At 48.6% G+C, this 21,766-nt stretch overlaps 3 non-coding genes across 3 annotated transcripts; all 3 read left to right on the top strand.

The window, feature by feature from the left end:
• The first annotated feature begins 3,547 nt into the window (after positions 1 to 3,547).
• Positions 3,548 to 3,620, top strand: TRNAV-UAC (transfer RNA valine (anticodon UAC)). The gene has a single exon. It is a non-coding gene; the product is annotated as a tRNA-Val (tRNA).
• Positions 3,621 to 14,766: 11,146 nt separating this feature from the next.
• On the top strand, positions 14,767 to 14,839 carry TRNAV-UAC (transfer RNA valine (anticodon UAC)). Its single transcript has one exon. It is a non-coding gene; the product is annotated as a tRNA-Val (tRNA).
• A 79-nt stretch (positions 14,840 to 14,918) lies between these two features.
• TRNAV-CAC (transfer RNA valine (anticodon CAC)) lies at positions 14,919 to 14,991 on the top strand. The gene has a single exon. It is a non-coding gene; the product is annotated as a tRNA-Val (tRNA).
• The last annotated feature ends 6,775 nt before the right edge of the window (positions 14,992 to 21,766 follow it).

Below are 21,766 nucleotides of genomic sequence, written 5' to 3'. Positions count from 1 at the left end.
AGAAATTACTAGAGTTTCTGTGCAAAAACTGCATAGGGTCCTTGCAGTTTTTACCTGGGGGTCCACTTTGGAGCGTATGAACCCTTGCAACCTTTTTCATCAAGTTAGAAACGGGGGCTCGGGTCTATCACATTTATTTTTCAAGCAGATTGTGACGAGATTTTTTTTCTTGCTTGAACAGGCTGACGTTTTTCTTCGAACTGTAATCCAAGTGCGGTTACAGGATTCCTTGCCAGAATACGTAATATCAACGTGTTGTTTGAGGCCAGCAGTCTTATCTGGCTACCTACGAGAAGTTGTATCTTCGGTGCAGATTCTTAGGGCAAGATTCTCCTATGAGTAGCTAACGAGTGTGACACGTAAGCGTTTATACAAAGACCTGCTTGATGTTTTTTGCCGATTCTTGTGTACCGTGGGTTGTACCAGCTGGGCCCTGAGCGTGACGTCCTCAAGCGTATTAAGTTAATGCCAATGAAACCTTCAATGAAGTCTTTCTTTTTCCAACTGCATACCGGCACACTACCTGCGAAGCCATGGTTACACAGCAAAGGCCTTTTTGTTGCATGGTCTGACAATTGCTCAATTTGAAGAAAACCGGAAACAATTGAACATGTTTTTCTTGACTGCCATGACGCGATGTTCCTATGGGATGTATTTCAAAGGACTTTTAAAAAATGGCCTGCCTTTAAGCCCTTTCCGAATTCGGTACTTACCTTGTGCTGAACCAGAAGGAGTACCCAGTGATATGTTCATGGTCATGTGCATGCACAGTATCTGGAGAACAAGAATAGACGTCAGACATGTGCATTTGTATCCCCAATCGGCAAGACACTATTTCGTAGGGGGTGTCATTTATATTAGGGATAAGGCCCTAAATGATCCTCCGGAGTGGATTACGGTTTTTGATGAATTAGGCAAAATTAAGCCATTTTAAAACATACGAACTACCCGAATGGCTAGGGATTTGATGTATTTTTGTTTGCTGGTATGTTTGTACAATGTTCATCACAAGGTAATAAAGAAAAAAAGTTCTCGTGGTGTTAAGGTTATCCCGTGCGCCTCACACGCGCAAGGACCCCGGTTCAAACCCGTGCGGGTACAGTGCACTACACTTTATTTTTCTTTGCGATCGCGTCAAGAGAGGAAGAGAAAGAAGTGCCCAGAGCTTACTGGTGCTCTGGGCCTCTCACTGTTATGCATTTTTTTACGTTCTTGCCATTTTCGTGCGAGTCATTTCATCAAGAACGAGCAAGATGTTCCCACGACCACCTGAACAAGGTCAGTCGTCTATTTCATCGCTCATTTTTGGACGACGTGCCTTTGGAAGCTCGGACCAGCTCGATTCCTGGGAGAGCTCAACTCCAGAAGCCATGGACTCTGACAGCGGGTACACCGTAGTCATGGGCCAGTCGTCTACTTCATCGCTCATTTTCGGACGACGTGCCTTTGCAAGCTCGGACCAGCTCGATTCCTGGGAGAGCTCAACGCCAGAAGCCATGGACTCTGACAGCGAGTACACTGTAGTCATGGGCCAGACGGCTACTTCATCGCTCATTTTTGGACGACGTGCCTTTGGAAGCTCGGGCCAGCTCGATTCCTGGGAGAGCTCAACGCCAGAAGCCATGGACTCTGACAGCGAGTACACCGTAGTCATGGGCCAGTCGTATACTTCATCGCTCATTTTTGGACGACCTGCCTTTGGAATATCGGACCAGCTCGATTCCTGGGAGAGCTCAACGCCAGAAGCCATGGACCATGACAGCGAGTACACCGTAGTCATGGGCCGCCGTATGAAGAAGATGCGCCGTATGTCGACTGAGGCGACTTCATCGCATCAGAGTGAGCAAGAATCCTTCATGGTTTCTTACGTGCCGCTCTCGACGTTACACAGCATGAACTCCCTCAGCAGGCAGTTTCTAACCGAATATTTTGAAAGTGTGGCCCCTCGGCAAATTAACGAGATCAGGGTCAACGCTCGCAAGAACATCCTGACAATAGATGTGAAAAAGTCCGCAATACTTGAGAAGTTAAAGACCATTCCTCAGTTAAGCGCAATCCCCGTCCGCTCCTTTATTACTTACGGGAAGGAGAAAACAATTGGAGTGATTTCCGACGTGGAGCTTGAAATCAAGCATGCGGACCTCAAGGGTCTTTTGAGGTCATCGGTGCGCATTCTTGAGATTCACCGCTTGGCGCACTTCCGATGTATCAAGTTAACGTTTCCTTCTACGACATTACCAGCGTCTGTCAAAGTGGGCTACGTTATACACCGAGTACGACCATTCGTTCCGAGGCCTATTCAGTGCCGGAAATGTCACAAGATAGGACACATGAGTGCTGTTTGTAGAAGCAAAGCCACCTGCTCGCGTTGCGGCGGAGAGCATGATACCACCGACTGTGAGGCGTCCTCATTTAAATGCCCCAACTGTACTGGCTCTCACGTAGTGACTTCGAAGGAATTCCCGAAGTTGAAACAGGAAGTTCGTATTCTTCGAAAAATGGCAAGAGACCTATCTTCACGTAAAGAGGCTGCACAATCTGTTCGCCAAAGTGACTAACGCTCGCCACAGAAGCATCACAAAACCATTTCAGGAGAACTACCTAGCGTGGCACAGGTACCACGACCACCTCTGCCTGTGCGTGCATCGAGGACAGTAACGGGGTCTACTGATAATTCAAGGTCGACTAGAGCACGCGGCAAACATTCACCTGTATCACCACCGGTGGATACAGACACGGAATGGCCTTTGCTGCCCTCTAGGCCCACGGCCATGCCAGCGGGCACTAGCGGTCCTCTGCGCCATGAAGCCAAGAATTATAGTGCCGATGAAACCGGTGACACTACGGGCAAGCAAGGAGATGAACACAATGAGAAGGAGAGTGTGCAAAATATGCTGAAGCACCTAGTAGAATCAATGCGCGTGATTCTCAGTGGTCTCGAGACTCCGGCCGCTAAAAGTGCCCTACAAGTGCTCGCCGTGCTAGAGCCGCTTATCGCAGCTCTTTATATGCTATAAAGTTTTCGTTTGACGCTTGTGCTGCTCACGCAGGGGAGGCCCACATCAGCTTCTTCCTAACGCCTCTATGTCTAAGTTCACTCAAATTGGTGACTACAGACTTGAGGCGAAACCTGATTGTGGCTTCATGGATGACATTTGTGAATGTTAATCATCAGAGTGTTGAACTTGCTTTCACCTTTGCGCATCTCTCTTGCTATGTCATGATCATCCCTCATCACATCTTTATGTCCCCGTTCCCCCTCCCCCTGTGCAGAGTAGCAGGATAGAGCACATTAGCTCAGGCCGACCTCTCTGCCTTCTTTCAATACAATTATCTCTCTTCCGATCGCGTATACGCAGAACAAAAGACAGAGAATTAACCTACTCCGTTCTCGGTTCTCGTGGTGTCGTGGTTATCACGTGCGCCTTACGCGCGCAAGGCCCCCGGTTTAATCCCTAGCGGGAACAGTGCATTACTTTTTTTGTTTTCTTTGCGATCGCGAATACGCAGAAGAACAGAGGGAGAGAAATAGCCCACTCCGTGCTCGGTACTCGTGGTGTAGTGGTTATCACGTGCGCCTTACACGCGCAAGGCCCCCGGTTCGATCCCGGGCGGGAACAGTGCATTACACTTTTCTTAGCGATCGCGAATACGCAGAAGAAAAGAGGCAGAGAAATAGCCCACTCCGTGCTCGTTTCCTGGGGTGTGCATTCTGCTTCCGGCAGCCGAGCTGTCAGCGGTCAACATAATCATGGGCTCTAGTGGAGCAGCGACAGCGGCCGCTTTTTGCCGCGGAAACAGGCTAAACGACGATAAGGAGTATGCTTTTATTTTGCCTCAACTGCCTAAAAGACACGTGGTGATTAATACAGTCTTTTTGCACGGTGATGTACGTGCGCGACAGTACAAGATGGAAGATTTTAGGGACGCCCTTCTGCCGACGGGCCTGCTGCCTGATGTGGTATGCATAAGGGCGTACCAGATCAACCACGTCTGGGCAGTGACCCTCAGCGATGCGACTGCCACAAAAAGGATGCTGCACCTTAAGTAATTTAACGTTAAGGGACGACGGTGCATCATCGTTGACCCACAGGATCAGCAGGTGAAGCTAAGTCTTCACTGGCTGCTGTACGGCGTTGCCGACGAGGACGTCCGGACGGTATTCGCGGCTTTTGGCAAGGTGGAGGAGGTGAGCCGGGAGCGGTGGCGCGTCGAAGGCATGGGATCGAAGGCCTCAACCACCAGGACCGTCATTCTCAAATTGAAAAGCAGTGTGCAAGTGGAAGACCTGCCTCATCAGATCCACGTCGGCGGAGAGTTGGCCTTGGTCGTCGTGCCCGGTCGACCGATGCAGTGCCTGCGCTGCCACGGCACGGGTCACGTCCGCCATGAGTTCAGAGTCCCCCGCTGTTCTCTATGCAGACGTTCCGGCCACGTCGACGCTGACTGCGTAAAATCTCACGCCACCGTAACAGGTCCAGTAACTTGTGACGTTGCGGCAGAGCACTTCATGCACGTGGCCGAGGCGGAGGACGCTCCTAAAAGAACCCAAGACATGGTCTCGGCAGCGACAGCCAGTGGGACGACGATTTTGGCCCTGGAAAGCAAGGTGGCAGAGGCTACCCTGAAGCCGAGTGGGACTGTAGAGGTCGCGAACGCTATGGGCCAGTCAACGCGGAGCAGTAGTGAAGACCCGCTCGACAACCGCACGATGGCGATGCAGCAGGACGAGGCCGTTCACGACAGTGACCGGACTGCGACTCTTGGTGCCTCAGTCAAGCGCCACCATGACCAGAACGAGGGTGCGACCAGCACCAGCGAAGGGCCACCGGCAAAGACACCTCGTGGGAGGCGTATGGGCTTGACACCGAAGCCGAATGTCCCGCCTGAGAGAAAGCCTGTGGACAAAGTTCCGCCCACAACCAACGTCGGGAAGCCGGGAGTTCCCCGAGGCGGTTAGCCGAGGGCTAGTTGTGAGCGATAAGCCCCATGCTCCCGGCCTCCTTTTCTCTGTAGCTCATCATGGCTCAGATACCGTCCCTTAATATTGCCACTATAAACGTGAGAGGGTTTGCGGCTAGTCGTAGACAAAGTCAGGTCCTACGGTTGGTCACTGACCACGATGCACACGTACTAGCCGTCCAGGAGACTAAGGTTGACGGGGAGGAGGAGACCGGGAGCATGGTGCGCCGTTTCACGACTAGGTATTTTGTTGTGGTAAGCCATGCGCTAGGCACGGCTGGGGGGTGCATTCTTTTTCTGAAGAAACTGCCTGGACTACACATTCAAAATATTTTTTCTTGTCAGTCTGGAAGGATTGTTTTTTGCGATATTGTTTTGTGTGATGTTCAGTTCCGTGTCATATGCGTATATGCGCCAAATTCAGTAGAAGATCGTGCCCTTTTCTTTTCGAACCTTTCGCAGTATGTTCGATGCCATAAGCGCGTTATGCTGTTAGGAGACTTTTATTGTGTGATGAGCGCTAGAGACAGAGCCAATAATGCCGGTGTGCGGGACACAAGCAGTGAAGTCTTATCAAAACTAATTAGTGAAAATGAACTCGATGACGTTTTTTAGTTTCTGGCAGGCGGGCGCGACGGGACTTTTACACGTTTTCAGGGCAGTAGCCATGCGCGATTGGATCGAATCTACATCTCGCTGGATACAATTCCAAGATGCCACAGTTATTGCGTAGTACCCGTGTCGTTCTCCGATCATTGTCTCGTAAAATGTAACGTAGGTATAGGGAAACGGAAACATGTGTTTAATTGGGAGATGTGGAAAATGAATTCCTTGTTGCTAAAGGACCAGTCTTTCTTAAAGGAGGTAGGGGCTGCGATTAAAGAAGTACGCAGTGATGTAGCGGGAATAATTGCAGAGAAGTGGGAATGTTTTAAACAAAAGGTTAAAATGAAAGCTATAGAAAGGTCGAGTTGTCTAAAATTTGAGATGGAAATGAAGGAAAGGGTTTGCGAAGAGGGCTTCAACAGCTGATAACGCTTGAATGCAGAGAGGCTGGTGCGTACAAAGATGATGTGCGAAACATCAAAGAAAAGCTTGAACAGTTCGACAAGGAGCGTTATCAAGGTGCCATCGTGCGAGCACGAGCAGACGTATTAGCGGCGGGGGAAACGCCCACAGAAAGGGCGCTTGAACTCTAGAAGGCGCACGGAAGACGAAACCATGTCGATCAGATTTTAATGAAAGGGGTTGTTGTTGACAACGAGAGCCAAGGACGTGCCTTCTTTCAGTACTACCAGTCGCTCTTTGCATTTCAGGCAGCGAATGTAGAGAAGTTTAGAGCCGATTTTCTTCAGCATATGCCGAGACTGGGAGATGACGCCAAAGAACTATTAGAAGCCAACATTACCGAGAAGCAAGTCGAAAAGGCCATCGTCGATTTGAACTCGGGCAAGACACCTGGGCCTGATGGACTCTTTGCAGGGTTATATAAGGCTTTCAAAAGAGAACTGTCCCCATTATTAGCAGACGTATTTAATGATGCGCACGAGAAGAAATCATTGCCCGCTTCCTTTAGAAATGATGATGATGTGTGGTGTGTTGTGGCGCAAGGGCCTGGTTTGGCCAAAGAGCGCCATGACACGTGGTAATGTTGACGATGTATTATGGAAGATGTGACTTGGCTGTAAAGTGGCCTAAAAATATTCGCTGTAAAGTGCGTAAAATCTACGTGCTATAAAATTATGGCGATGACTAATGACGAATACTATGAACATTAAAATCCATCGTAGAAGAATGATGAAATATATAAAAGATATAAGATGGTAAAATTACTTGGAGCACTGCTGCCTCGCCGGAGCCCTTGAAACACAATGGCCTAGAGGCATGTGCTATACCAAAGAGCTATCACAGCGGTATCCTCTGAAAAGAGGACCCGCTACGAACGTGTGGGGCTAATAACATGCAATACGACATCTTTCAAAAAACCTAGGACGGCGTTGGTGTCAAAGAGTGGTTGTGGACCAAGTAACATAACAGGATGAAGGGGGATGTGCAGCCGGTATGCTAGGGAAAAATGTTTCCTTCTCTCAGATTCGGCTGCCCGACACTCCAGGAGGACGCGGAGGACGGTTAGCGTCTCCCCGCATCTACCGCAGGTTGGAGGATCATTTTCAGTGAGTAAAAAGTTATGTGTGCCAAATGTGTGTCCTATTCTGAGGCGACAGAATAGGACATCTGTTCGCCGTGATTTTGTTACGGAACCTAACTGTGGCTTTAACACGTGCAGTTTGTTATTTACTTCTGCGTCCCACTTACGGTGCCACTGGTTTCGCAGTTTCCTTCTTAAAAAAAGCTTCAGGTCTGTGACAGGGACCGAAGCAGTAGGATTAACTGTATGCAATGAAATTGATGTGGCCATCTGGTCTGCTAGAACGTTACCCTCGATGCCCCTATGTGCAGGCACCCAGCATATAATGACATGCTGGTTAGACATATACGCTCTACAGAGAATGGAATAGAGCTCAGTAATTACGGGGTTTCTGCGTTTACAGTGTGACTTCAAGGCTTTTACGACGCTTAAGGAGGCTGTAAATAAAATTGTTTTCTGAATATTTGATTTTCTGATATGTTTCACAGCCGACAATAGTGCATGAGCCTCAGCCGTAACTATGCTTGTTTCAGGGTGCAGTACACCGGATTCCGAGAAGGATGGGCCAATGGCTGCGTAGGACACCCCGGCATGCGACTTAGAAGCGTCTGTGTAAAACTCTGTGCACGAGTACTTGTACTGGAGCTCCAAGAAGTGCATTTTGATATGTGTCTCTGGCGCATGTTTAGTGACCTCTATAAAGGATGTGTCGCACTCTATCAGTTGCCACTCCCAGGGCGGTACTAGCTTAGCTGGAGGCATTAGGCGTTGTTCGAGAACTGGGACATCCATTTCCGTGCTAAGTTCTCTTGCACGCAGTGCGAAAGGAAGTCTCATAGAGGGTCTGGTATGAAAAAGTGTTTCACACGTCAAGTCGTTAGCAGTTGCGAAACACGGATGTTCCTTATTAGAGCGAACCTTGAGAAAATACGTTAAGCTGATGTTTGTTCTCTGAAGATGGAGTGGCCACTCATCTGTCTGTACATATAGACTTTCAACAGGGCTTGTTCTAAATGCGCCAGTGGCCAGACGGATACCCAGATGGTGAACGGGGTCTAACATCTTAAGCGCGCTCGGTGCGGCAGAGTGATATACTACGGCACCGTAATCTAACCGTGATCGAACTAGGCTCTTGTAAATATTGGTGGTGGTGGTGGTGGTGGTGGTGGTGGTGATGTTGAAGCAGGCGGGGTTAGCCTGGCATACATAGCCGGCAATTGTTCCGCCTGATCCTCCTTCAAGTTGAGATCAGGGATGTGTCACCAGGTGTCGATGAGCCCCGTGTCTCGCAGGAAGGCTATCAGCAGGCGTTGCGCTCTCTTCCTGAATGCCGCGGTCCCTCCGGGGAAAACAACGCCTTCAAAGGTCCTGTGCGTGAGACCGCTTTTTTGCAGGTTGTCGACCAACGATAAACACTGTCTGTCGCTACCCCACGTTGTGTGGGATAGGATTTTAAGTAAGTTCATTGTTCTAAGACATTTTTCTTTAATATGTTTTAGGTGAGGAATGAAAGTGAGCCTGGAGTCAAGAATAACACCAAGGAATTTGTGTTCTTTGTTGACAGGAATTTGTTGTCCGCCCAGTTCTACACAAGGATCTGGGACCAGGCCTCTCTTTCTTGTGAAGAGAACACAATAACTTTTGGGGGGGTTGACCTTAAATCCGTTTTGGTCTGCCCATTTGGACACTTTGTTTATGCCTTGCTGTACCTGTCTCTCGCATACTGTGAGGTTGCAGGATTTGAAGCCTATTTGTATATCGTCTACGTATACGGAATAAAAAATGGCAGGTGGTAGGGAAGCACGTAGTGTGTTCATCTTAACGATAAAGAGAGTGCAGCTGAGCACGCCTCCCTGGGGTACACCAGTTTCCTGGGTAAAGGGACGTGACAGTGCATTGCCGACTTTTACACCGAAGGTACGATTGGACAAATAGCTTTCAATTATTTTCAACATATTTCCACAGATGCCCATTCCCGACAAATCTCGCCAGATCCCGTAGCGCCATGTTGTATCATATGCCTTCTCTATATCAAGGAATATGCAGAGGAAATACTGTTTGTGTACAAAGGCATCGCGAATATATCCTTGAATGCGCACAAGATGATCTGTTGTTGACAGCCCTTGTCTGAAGCCACACTGATAGGGATCGAGTATATTGTTGAATTCAAGGAAGTGTATGAGTCTATGATTAATCATTTTTTCAAAGAGCTTGCACAGACAATTCGTAAGAGCTATCGGACGATAACTTGCTGCCAAGGAGGCAGCAAGTTATCCCTGCTTCAGGACAGAAAGCACAATCGCCTCTTTCCATGCAGATGGGAGGTATCCCGCAGCTAAAATAGATTTGTAAAGTGTGAGTAGTGTAGCTTGTGTATCAGTATGTAAGTTTCTGATCATATCATACGTGACTCTGTCAGGTCCCGATGCAGTGCTTTTACATGTGTTCAAGGCAGCTCTCAACTCGGCAATACTGAAAGGCCGGTTATAGTGTTTATTCTGTCTGGATTTTCTAATTATTGGCTTACATTCTTCTATTTGTATATATTTGAGAAAGGACTGAGAATAATCGGTTGAGCTCGACACGCTCTCAAAGTGCTACCCAAGTGAGTCTGCCTGATTTTGCAGGGTATAGCCTTGTGTGTTTACCAGAGGGAGTGAATATGTTTGGCGCCCTCTAATCCTATTGACCCTGTTCCAGGCTTTGGCCTCGTCTCTAAACGAGTTAATACTCGATGAAAACTTCAACCAACTCTCTCTTCTGGCCTGTCGGCGCGTTCTCCTGCCTTCGGATTTTGCTTTTTTAAAGTTAATTAGATTCTCCGCAGTGGGAGAGGCGCGTAGCAACCCCCACGCTTTGTTTTGTTTCTTACGGGCGGTCATAAATTCGTCGTTCCACCACGGGACGCAACGTTTGCATGCTAAACCACTCACTTCGGATATGCATTTTGATGCGGCATCTATTAAAAATGTTGTAAGATACTCCACCGCAGCATCAATTTCTAAAGAAGACATGTCAGCCCATGAGATGCTAGTGAGAGTTCGAAATTTCTCCCAATCAGCTTTCTCAATCTTCCACCTCGGAGCTTGTGGAGGATATTCGTTTTCTTTAGGGGACCTTAGCAGTATAGGGAAGTGGTCACTGCCGTAAGGGTTGTCGGTAACTTCCCATTCAAGTTCAGGCAGTACAGACGGGGAGACTATGCTAAGATATATTGAAGAATAGGTTCTGTTTGCAAGAGAGTAATATGTATGTTCCTTCTTATTCAACAGGCACGCACCAGAAGAAAAAAGGAATTGTTCAACAAGACGTCCTCACGCATCTATACGAGGGTCGCCCCACAGGAAGTTATGTGCATTGAAATCGCCAACAACAACATATGGTTCTGGCAATTCATCTATAAAGGACTGAAATTCATGTTTGCTTAGTTTGTAGTGTGGGGGTATATAAAGCGAGCAAATAGTGATAAGTTTGTTTAGCAGAACAACTCGAACCGCCACTGCCTCAAGAGCAGTTCGTAGTTGCAAACGTTGACAGGCTATGCTTTTTTGAATTACAATTGCAACACCGCCCGATGATGCGACAGCATCATCGCGATCTTTGCGAAAAGTAACATACTGTCGAAGAAAGTTTGTGTATTTTCGTTTTAAGTGTGTTTCCTGTAAACAGAGCACTTTTGGATTGTGTATATGGATAAGTTCTTGCACATCATCGAGATTCCTAAGAAGACCTCTGACATTCCATTGAATGATTTGTGTATCCATATTTAAAGAAAAATTGGTGCTGTGTTTACGGAAATGGAGGTGATGCCTTAGGTTACAGAGCTCCTTCGAGGCCCTGTAACGGGGGTTCTACCCTTTCTGGAGTGTTCGAGGGAGCCTCGCCGCTCCTTAGGCGCTTGGTGCGCCTTGAGAATAGGTGTAGTGTCCATTGCCTCTTGTGAGGCGCCGGACACGTGCTCTTGCGCGCGAGAAGTTTCCCGAGGGAGTCCCGCCTTGGAAGGCAAGACCCCTGCGCCCACCAGCCCGGTGGTCGATGGGGCTCCCTGAGGGATCTGGCTGCGCCGGCTGTTGCTAGCGCTGGAAGGGGCTGGGAAGGTTGGGGCAGCCTCGGCTGCGCCCACCTTAGGGGTCGATGGCCCCGTCTGCTGTGTTGGCGTAGCAGCGTTAGCTGCAGCCGCCGAGGGGGCGGTTGGCGTCACTGCCGCCTCACTAGGTGTGGGGCGGACAGCCGCCGGAGACCGTTGTGGCGCTGCCCCCTGACGCGCCACATCGGCAAAGGTGTGCTTTGGCAGGAAGGATACCCGCCTGCGTGCCTCTTTGAAACTTATTTTTTCTTTTACTTTAATTGTAACTATTTCCTTTTCTTTCTTCCACGATGGGCACAACCGCGAGTATGCAGCGTGGTCCCCTTCACAGTTTACACAATGGGGAGAGTTTTCACAAGTTTCAGAGGTGTGCTCATGAGCACTGCATTTCGCGCAGGTTTGGCGGCCTCGACAGCTCTGTGAACTGTGACCGAAACGCTGGCATTTGAAGCAACGCAGGGGATTTGGAACATATGGGCGAACACGGAGCTTGATATAGCCGGCCTCGATGGACTCGGGCAGAACACTTGTGCCAAAAGTAAGCATCAGGTGTTTGGTCTGAATTTCCTTATTATACGCCTCATCTTAATTCGCTTAACGTTGATGACGTTCTGCTCGCTGAAGCCCTCCAAGAGCTCAGCCTCAGTCAGCTCCAAGAGATCATCCTCGGAGACTACGCCACGGCTGGTATTCATAGTACGATGCGGTGTTACTGTTACTTTGGCGTCGCCAAAGGATACTAGATTGGGTAGCTTTTCATACAGCTTCAGGTTGCGGAGCTCCAAGAGGAGATCACCGCTTGCCATTCTGGATGCTTTGGAACCGGTACCAAAAACTTGGGTCAGAGACTTGGACACGAGGAATGGTGAGATTGTTCGAACGGGTTTGTTTGATGTTTCAGAGTGGACTACATGGCATCGAGGAAAAATTTCTTTTTGACAGGAAAAAAATTCTAAGACATCATCGGTGCGCCCCCTCTTCAGGGAGCGATCAGGTAGTGGGGGGAAAGAAGAAGCCATAAGAGATTGTAATTTCGGCATTAACGCCAGCCACCCACCGTGGAGTCCTACAAGGGGACGCTGCAGGGCCTGTGCAACACGGCCTGCAAACGCCAGCTGTACATTACCACTATAACCAAATCTGAAATAACCTAGGTTGGTTATTCACACAAGGTTAACCCTTGCTGCCTGGAAAAATTGGAAGTAAAGAGAAGCGAGGAGAAGACAGGAAAGATGGAATGTGAGAGAAAGACGAAGGTTGGAGGGAGAGCGAGAGACAGGAAAAGGCAACTACCGATTTCCCCCGGGTGGGTCAGTCAGGGGGTGCCGTCTACGTGAAGCAGAGGTCAAAGAGGTGTGTTGCCTCCGCCGGGGGGCCTTAAAGGTCCGAACACCCGGCATCGGCTCAACCCCCAGGATCCCCCTTTCCCCGGACACTGCTAAGCCGCGCACGGTTAAACGCGGGAGGGTCCAACCCTCGTGTGCTCGGGTACGTGGTGTCGCAACACATCAAACGCCTGCTGACGCAGACGCCCCTGCGGGTCCTTTAGAAAAGCGCACACAATACTAATACCTAAGTAATCAAACCGACAAACTCAGATTCGTGTCATCCTATAGACCTATATCACTAACAAGCATTGCATACAAGATATTTGTGAATATTTTAGCTACCAGACTTCAAGGCGTCATGAAAGAAATTGTCGCAGAACACCAAACTTGTGGTATCAAGGGACGGTCCATTTTTTCGAAAATCCATCAGATGCGGTGTGTGCTCGAGTGCTTTGACGTCACCGGAGGCGGTGTTGCAGTTCTTCAGCTTGATCTGGAGAAAGCGTTGGATTGTGTCGCTCATGTTATTTTGTTTGCCATCTTGGATCATGCTAATGTCGGTTCCATCATCACTGAGGGCGTGGCTTTGGCGTACCGGAATTGCAGAACAAGATTACTTGTTAATAAGTCTCTGGGGGCCCCCATTAACATAATGCGTTCAGTACACCAAGGCTGTCCCCTCAGTCCGCTGTTATTTCCTATCTATATAGTAGCAATGTGTGTAGTAATTCACGGAAATGACAAAATACGGGGTTTCAGATTAGCAGCGACAGAGATAAAGCTACTGGCTTATGCAGATGAAATTGCAGTGTGTTGCACAGACAAAGCAAGTGTTACGGAAACATTATCGGTAGTGAAACGCTTCTGTGATGTCACGGGGAGTAGAATAAATTGGGGCAAATCCCTAAGCCTGTGGCACGGAGAATGGGTTTCTGCATTGGACAACTTCGCAAACGTCAATTGGTTCAAAACGCCGACGAGGTATCTGGGTGTTCCTCTCAATAGCTGCAATAGTAGCGATGAATATTGGAGGAGCCAAGCCGATGAAACGAAAGAAAAGGCGGACAGATAGAAAGGTACGAAGCTGTCTATTTTTCCAAGGGCGACAATCTGTAATATGTTTTTTGTCACTAAGTTATATTATGTCATGCAAGCGTTGTATTGTTCGACTAAATGTGCAAAGGCTGCGCACAGCGTTTGCGGTTTTCATCTGGGAGTCAACATGGGAAAGGTGCAGCCGAACGAATTCGTTCGGAAGAGTGAAGGACGGGGGTGTGGGTTTGGCGCATCTTTTTGTTAGACAACTAGTCAACCGATTTTTGTTTTTTCGCGATGTGCGCCATACTTTTCTGCGCACCGTATGCCAGCTCAGGTTGATAGGCGCTTTGCCGGCACATGTTGTTAGTACGGCTAGCGCGACCGGATCACTTCGTGACTACTTTAAGGAAATCGTTGACAGCGTAAGATTTCTTTCTATTCTATTTTCAATGGATTACCTTTGTGAAGTGAAAAGGAAAAGATTATATAAAGATGTGTGCGACGTTGTTTTCCCAGTGCCGTTATACAGAGCCATATACAGTGGAGTGCCAGGACTTGATGTACTTAAACAGGTAAAACGCATGGAGGTGCCACCAGGGGTAAAAACCTTTTTTTTAAGCTTCACACCGGAACGCTCTCCGTGAAGACTTTCATGGAAGAGCGGGGTTGTAGCGTACCATGGGGAACGCATTGCTTGATCTGCAAAAAGCAGGAAACCATAGATCACGTTTTCTTGGAATGTTGGGAGGGCTTTTTTTTCTGGGGCGTCTTAAAGCGAACCCTGAAAAAAGGGTCACCGGTGGACCCCCAAGGGATCAGTTATCTGATCATTAAGGATAATGACGGGGTTCCTTACGACTTTATTATGTTGAACGCTCTCCACTGTTTATGGTGGGCTCGTATGGCAAGGTACTATTGTGGTCCTGCCGCTAGAGGTCCGCTCGTGTTTATTTCAGAGAATGCATGGGTCACGATTTATTGAAGTACAGAGAATGCAACAATGTGTTACGTAATGGCTGTGGAGGCTAGAATATCTGACAGCCATGAAGGAATTTTAATTTGACAACGCCTGTCCAATATGGAGAGACGGCTTTGTTGTACGGTGCTACTCTATTCTTTTTTTTTTGTGATGCAGTTGTGATACTGTAATGTGTGCAAACTGCACGCTTTGCCGAAGACAGGTAATAAATTTTAAAAAATCGGTTCCCGTAGTGTAGTGGTTATCACGTGCGATTTACACGCGCCAGGCCCCCGGTTCAAACCCGGGCGGGAACAGTGCATTAAATTTTTGTTCTCTTTGCGATCGCGTATACGCAGAACAAAAGAGGGAGAAAATTAACCCACTGCGTGCTCGGTTCTCGTGGTGTAGTGGTTATCACGTGCGCCTCACACGCGCAAGGCCCCCGGTTCGATCCCGGGCGGGAACAGTGCATACACTTTCGTTTTCTTTCGCGCATTCGCGCATACACTTTCGCGCATTGGCAGAAGAAGCCGCTCAGCTCGGCTGCTTCCGGCAGCCGATCTGAGTGGGCCGCGGAATCATGGGCTCCAGTGGGGCAGCGACAGCGTCCACTTTTGGCCACGGAAACAGACTCAGCAACGACGAAGAAACGGACTACCAGTTTATTTTGCCTCAGCTGCCAAGAGGACAAATTGTTAATAACACCGCGTTTCTACACGGTGATGAACGAACGAGGCCGTATAAGGTCGAGGGCTTTAGGGATGATCTTACGCCCACGGGCCTGCTGCCGGAAGTTGTGTGCCTTGGGGCGTGCCAAGTGAATCATGTCTGGGCAGTGACCCTCGGTGATGCGGCTGCAACAAAGCGACTTCTGGCCTTGAAAGAGCTTCAGGTTAAGGGGCGGCGATGTGTTATCGTCGACTCTCAGGACCAGCAGGTGAAGCTGCGGCTTCACTGGCTGCTGCACGGCGTGGAAGAAGACGTACGGACTGCGTTGACGGCCTTCGGCAAGGTGGTTGAGGTGAGCCGGGAGAAGTGGCGTGTTCAAGGCGTTGCGCATGAATGTTCGACCACGAGGACAGTTCTTTTCAAGCTGAAGGGCGGACTGAAAGTGCAAGATATTCCTCACCATATACGCGTTGCCGGGGAGTTGTCCTTGGTGGTGGTGCCCGGTCGTCCGATGCAATGCCTACGCTGCCAAGGCACGGGATACGCCAGGCGGGACTGTAAGGTGCCGCGCTGCTCGCGTTGCAGACGCTTCGGGCACGTCGACGCCGACTGTGTCAAGACTTACTCTACTGCGACTGGCCCAGTGGCGAGTGAAGAGGCAGCAGTACACGTCATGGATGCAGTCCAGACCGACGACGCTGCTAAGGGAGCCGGAGAACAAGGGCCCCCAGCGACGACAAGTACCATCAGGGTGCCGGAGGTCGCTGACGCCAAGGTCCTCAAGTTGCTGAGCAGGTTACTAGGCCTGCAAGGGTCGAGAAGGACAAAGATTCTGCGACGAAAGCTGAACGGGATCACGACGAGTCAGCGATGCATCAGCGCGAGGCCGCTAACGACGGGGACCGTGCCGCTTGTCTCGGTGCCACATCCAAGCGCCCCCGTGACGAGGCCTAGACAAGAACAACGCGGCATCCAGCACTATTGACGGGCCGCCGGCGAAGACGCCTCTAGGGAGGCGGTCGGTCTTCAAGCCTAAGCCAAATGTTCCACTCGAGAGAAGGCCTGGTGACAAAGTAAAGCAGACTAACACCACCGGGAAGACCGGTGGTCCCGGAGGCGGCAAGCCGAGGGCTGGTCGTGAAAGGTAAGCACCATGCCCGGGCCTACCTTACACTTTAGTTCAACATGGCTCCTAATCCGTCACTCACTATTGCCACACTAAACGTAAGAGGGTTGACGGCTAGGCGTAGGCAAAGTCAAGTCGAACGGTTGGTCACTGACCATGACCTACACCTTCTAGCTGTCCAGGAGAGAAAGGTTGACGGAGAGGAGGAGACCGGGAGCATCGTGCGGCGTTTCATGAGTAGATATTATGCGATCGTGAGCCACGCGGTAGGGACGTCCGTCGGTTGTGTTCTGTTTGTTATGACGTTGCCTGTCCTTGCTTTTAAAAACGTATTTTCATATCAATCCGGAAGGTTCGTTTTTTGTGATTTAGTTTTTCGTGAACTTGAATTCAGAGATATGTGCATATATGTGCCGAATGCTGTGGAAGAGCGCATTTCATTTTTGCGAACCTTTTTCAGTATGTTAGCAATAATAAGTGCATGGTTTTGTTGTTTTGTTGGGGGATTTCAATTGTGTTTGAGGGCTCGGGATAGTCAATAATGCTGGTATACGCGATAAAAGCAGTAGTGTGTTGACTAAACTAATCAGTGATAGTGAACTGGATGATGTCTGTGAGTGCCTGGAGGAGGAGCGGGAAGTCGTGTACACGCGATTTCAAGGTAGTAGTCATGCGCGGATAGACCGCATATACGTATCGCAAGACATGATTCCAAAGTGCCATAGTTATTCTGTGGCACAAGTAGCGTTTTCAGATCGCTGCGTGGTGAAATGTCATATAGGCACGGAGAGGAAGAAAGAAGACTTTAATTGGGACCTATGGAAAATGAATCATCATGATCATCAACCTCATCATCAACCGCATCAGCTGCAGGGCAAAGGCCTCTCCCATACTTCTCTAACAACCCCGGTCATGTACTAATTGTGGCCATGTCGTCCCGGCAAACTTCTTAATCTGATCCGCCCACCTACCTTTCTGTAGCCCCCTGCTACGCTTCCCTTCCCTTGGAATCCAGTCCGTAACCCTTAATGACCATCGGTTATCTTCCCTCCTCTATACATGTCCGGCCCATGCCCATTTCATTTTCTTGATTTCAACTAAGATGTCATTAACTCTCGTTTCTTCACTCACCCAATCTGCTCTTTTCTTATCCCTTAACGTTAGACCCATCATTCTTCTTTCCATAGCTCGTTGCGTCGTCCTCAACTTAAGCAGAACCCTTTTCGTAAGCCGCCAGGTTTCTGCCCCGTAGGTGTGTATTGGTAAGACACAGCTATTATACACTTTTCTCTTGAGGGATAATAGCAACCTGCTGTTCATGATCTGAGAATGCCTGCCAAACGCACCCCAGCCCATTCTTATTTTTCTGATTATTTCCGTCTCATGATGCGGATCAGCCGTCATTACCTGCCCTAAGTAGATATATTCCCTTAGCACTTCTAGTGCCTCGCTACATCTTGCAAATTGCTGTTCACTTCCGAGACTGTAAAACATTTAGTTTTTTGAATGTTGATTTTTAGACCCACTCTTCTGCTTTGCCTCTCCAGGTCAGTGAGCATGCATTGCAATTGGTCCCCTGAGTTACTAAGCAAGGCCCAGAATCGCAAGTTACAAAGGTATTCTCCATTAACTCTTATCCCCAATTCTCCACAATCCAGGTCTCTGAATACCTCCTGTAAACACGCAGTGAATAGCATTGGAGAGATCGTATCTCCCTGGCTGACGCCTTTCTTTATTCGGATTTTGTTGCTTTCTTTACGGAGGACTACTGTGGCTGTGGAGCCGCTATATATATCTTTCAGTATTTTTACATACGGCTCGTGTACACCATGATTCCGCAATGCCTCCATGACTGCTGAGGTTTCGACTGAATCAAACGATTTCTCGTAATCAATGAAAGCTATATATAAAGGTTGGTGATATTCCGCACATTTCTCTATCACCTGAATGATAGTGCGAATATGGTATATTGTTGAGTAGCCTTTACGGAATCCTGCCTGGTCCTTTGGCTTGACGGAAGTCTAAGGTGTTCCTGATTCTGTTTGCAATTACCTTAGTAAATACTTAGTAAGCTGATCGGTCTATAATTTTTCAAGTCTTTGGAGTCCCCTTTCTTATGGATTAGGATTACGTTAGCGTTCTTCCAAGATTCCGGTACGCTCGAGGTCACGAGGCATTGCGTATACACGGTGGCCAGTTTCTCTAGAAGAAGCTGCCCACCATCCTTCAACAAATCTGCTGTTACCTGATCCTCCCCAGCTGCCTTCCCCCTTTGCATATCTCCCAAGGCTTTCTTTACTTCTTCCGGCGCTACCTGTGGGATTTCGAATTCCTCCAGACTGTTCTCTCTTCCATTACCGTCGTAGGTGCCCCTGGTACTGTATAAATCTCTATAGAACTCCTCAGCCCCTTGAACCATCTCATCCATATTAGTAATGATATTGCCAGCTTTGTCTCTTAACGCATACATCTGATTCTTGCCAACCCCCAGTTTCTTATTCACTGCTTTTCGGCTTCCTCCGTTCCTGAGAGCATGTTCAATTCTATCCACATTATACTTCCTTATGTCAGCTGTCTTACCCTTGTTGATTAACTTCGAAAGTTCTGCCAGTTCTATACTAGCTGTAGGGTTAGAGGCTTTCATACAATGGCGTTTCTTCATCAGATCTTTCCTCTCCTGCGATAGCTCACTGGTATTCTGTCTAACGGAGTTACCACCGACTTCTATTGCACACTCCATAATGATGCCAACAAGATTGTCGTTCATTGCTTCGACACTAAGGTGCTCTTCCTGAGTTAAAGCCGAATACCTGTTCTGTAGCTTGATCTGGAATTCCTCTATTTTCCCTCTTACCGCTAACTCATTGATCTGCTTCTTATGTACCAGTTTCTTCCGTTCCCTCCTCAGGTATAGGCTAATTCGAGTTCTTACCATCCTATGGTCACTGCAGCGTACCTTGCCGAGCACGTCTACATCTTGTATGATGCCAGGGTTGGCGCAGAGTATGAAGTCGATTTTATTTCTAGTCTCACCATTCGGGCTCCTCCACGTCCACTTTCGGCTAACCCGCTTGCGGAAAAAGGTATTCATTAACCGGATATTATTCTGTTGCACAAACTCTACTAATAACTCTCCCCGGCTATTCCTAGTGCCTATGCCATATTCCCCCACTGCCTTGTCTGCAGCCTGCTTCTTGCCTACCTTGGCATTGAAGTCGCCCATCAGTATAGTGCATTTTGTTTTCACTCTACCCATCGCTGATTCCACGTCTTCATAGAAGCTTTCGACTTCCTGGTCATCATGACTCGATGTAGGGGCGTAGACCTGTACAACCTTCATTTTGTACCTCTTATTAAGTTTCATAACAAGACCTGGCACCCTGTCGTTAATGCTATAAAATTCCTGCATGTTACCAGCTATATTCTTATTAATCAGGAATCCAACTCCTCGTTCTCGTCTCTACGCTAAGCCCTGGTAGCACAGGACGTGCCTGCTTTTTAGCACTGTATATGCTTTTTTTGGCCTCCTAACTTCACTGAGCCCTATTATGTCCCATTTACTACGTTCTAATTCCTCCAATAACATGGCTAGACTCGCCTCGCTAGATAACGTTCTAACGTTAAACGTTGCCAGGTTCAAATTCCAATGGCGGCCTGTACGGAGCGAGGGATTCTTAGCACCATCTGCTGCTTCACAGATCTGATCGCCGCCATGGTGTTTTTGCACGGAGACTTAAAAGCAATACCGTATCGCGCAGAACATTTTCGCGATGCGCTTGCGCGAGTACAGCTTATGCCGGAAGTGCTGGCCCTTGGGGCCTATCAAATGAATGATGTGTGGGCGATAACCTTCAAGGACGAAGACGCCAAGAAAAACATACTTTCACTCGAGGCATTCAGCGTCAAGGAGCACTGGTGCGTCGTTACTGACCCGTGCAAACAGGATGTGTGGATGAAGCTTCACTGGCTCCTGCACACCACGCCCGACGACGAAGTTCGAACGGCTTTGGCACCTTTTGGCAAAGTTGTTGAAATTTCCAAAGGGAAGTGACGTGTCTCAGGCTGGTACGAGAAGGGCTCTCACACACGTTTGGTGTCCTTGCGCCTGAAGTCCGGTTTGACGGTCGAAGACCTGCCGCACCAGTTGCGCATAGGCGAAGACAACCACTTGTATTCGTATCTGGTTGAGCGCCGCTCTGCCTCCGGTGCCACGGAACCGGTCACATACGGCGCGAGTGCCGGGTACCGCGCTGCGGTGCCTGCCGCCGCTATGGCCACGAGGAGAGCCAGCGTGTACGCAGCTATGCCAATGTAACCGGAACAGGCGGAAGCGACATTGTGCAAGAGCACCTTATGGACCAGGCAGACGCCGAAGAAGCTCCTGTGGGAAGTGGGCATCAGGCGAGCAGGCAAGAGAACCCGCTTGTAGCGTCTTCTGTAAAGGACAAAGAACTAAAAACGGAGGACGAAAAACGACAACGGGCCCACCCAAGCACTCGCGAAAGTACTCCCGAGATGGAAACAATTCTTGGAGGTGGCGCATCGACTTCGCAGAATGACTCGGAGAACGAGGCACTCCCGAAAAGTGAAAAAAAATCAACCTGCAACAGCTGTTACTAAGAGACCTCATGAGAAGGTGGCTAGCGACGAGGATTGCTCCGATCCAACGAGCGCTGTGGGACCGCCGACGCAGTTGGGGGAAACCCCAACCAAGCGTGAACTGGGACACGAAAGATGCTACGGCGCAAAGAACGAAATCAAAAGAATTTGCTATCGTGACCAAGTCACTACTGATAAAAATGTGATCCAGAAAGCGTTTGTTGAGATACACGTGTTTGCTGGGGTGTAAGACACCTGTACACGAAGGCTTCTTTACAGAATTTATGCCACTAATGCCGAGGTTGAACGACGATATGAAAAAGACACTGGAAGCTCCCATTAGTGTAAATAAAATCGAAACAGCAATAAAGGAGTTAAGTGAAGGAAAGTCGCCTGGGCCTGATGGCCTTGGCGCGTCATTCTACAAAGCTTTTAAACAGGAATTGGCTGAAATACTCTACCATGTTATTAATGGAGCGTATGACAGCCACGGAATGCCTCCATCTTTTAAAACAAGCCATATTGTACTTATACATAAAACAGATGACCCCTCGAAATTACTTTCAGTTGAAGCATATCGACCGATAAGTCTTGCAAATGTTGATTACAGGATATTCATGAAAGTGTTAGCTAAAAGACTGCAAAGTGTAATAATATTGGTAGTTGGTAAACACCAAACATGTGGCATAAAGGGGAGGACAATTTTTACGAATGTTCATACAGCAGGAAGTGTACTGGAGTGCTGTGATATGGTATGCGGGCACGTGGCGATGGTACAGCTGGACCTTGAAAAAGCCTTTGATAGGGTAGCACACGAGGCGGTCTTTAGATTACTGGAATATAATAA

This window comes from Dermacentor variabilis, unplaced genomic scaffold (genome assembly GCF_050947875.1).
Source record: "Dermacentor variabilis isolate Ectoservices unplaced genomic scaffold, ASM5094787v1 scaffold_13, whole genome shotgun sequence".
In the NCBI taxonomy this organism is placed as follows: Eukaryota; Metazoa; Arthropoda; class Arachnida; order Ixodida; family Ixodidae; genus Dermacentor; species Dermacentor variabilis.
This window is presented reverse-complemented; position numbering and strand designations above follow the sequence as displayed.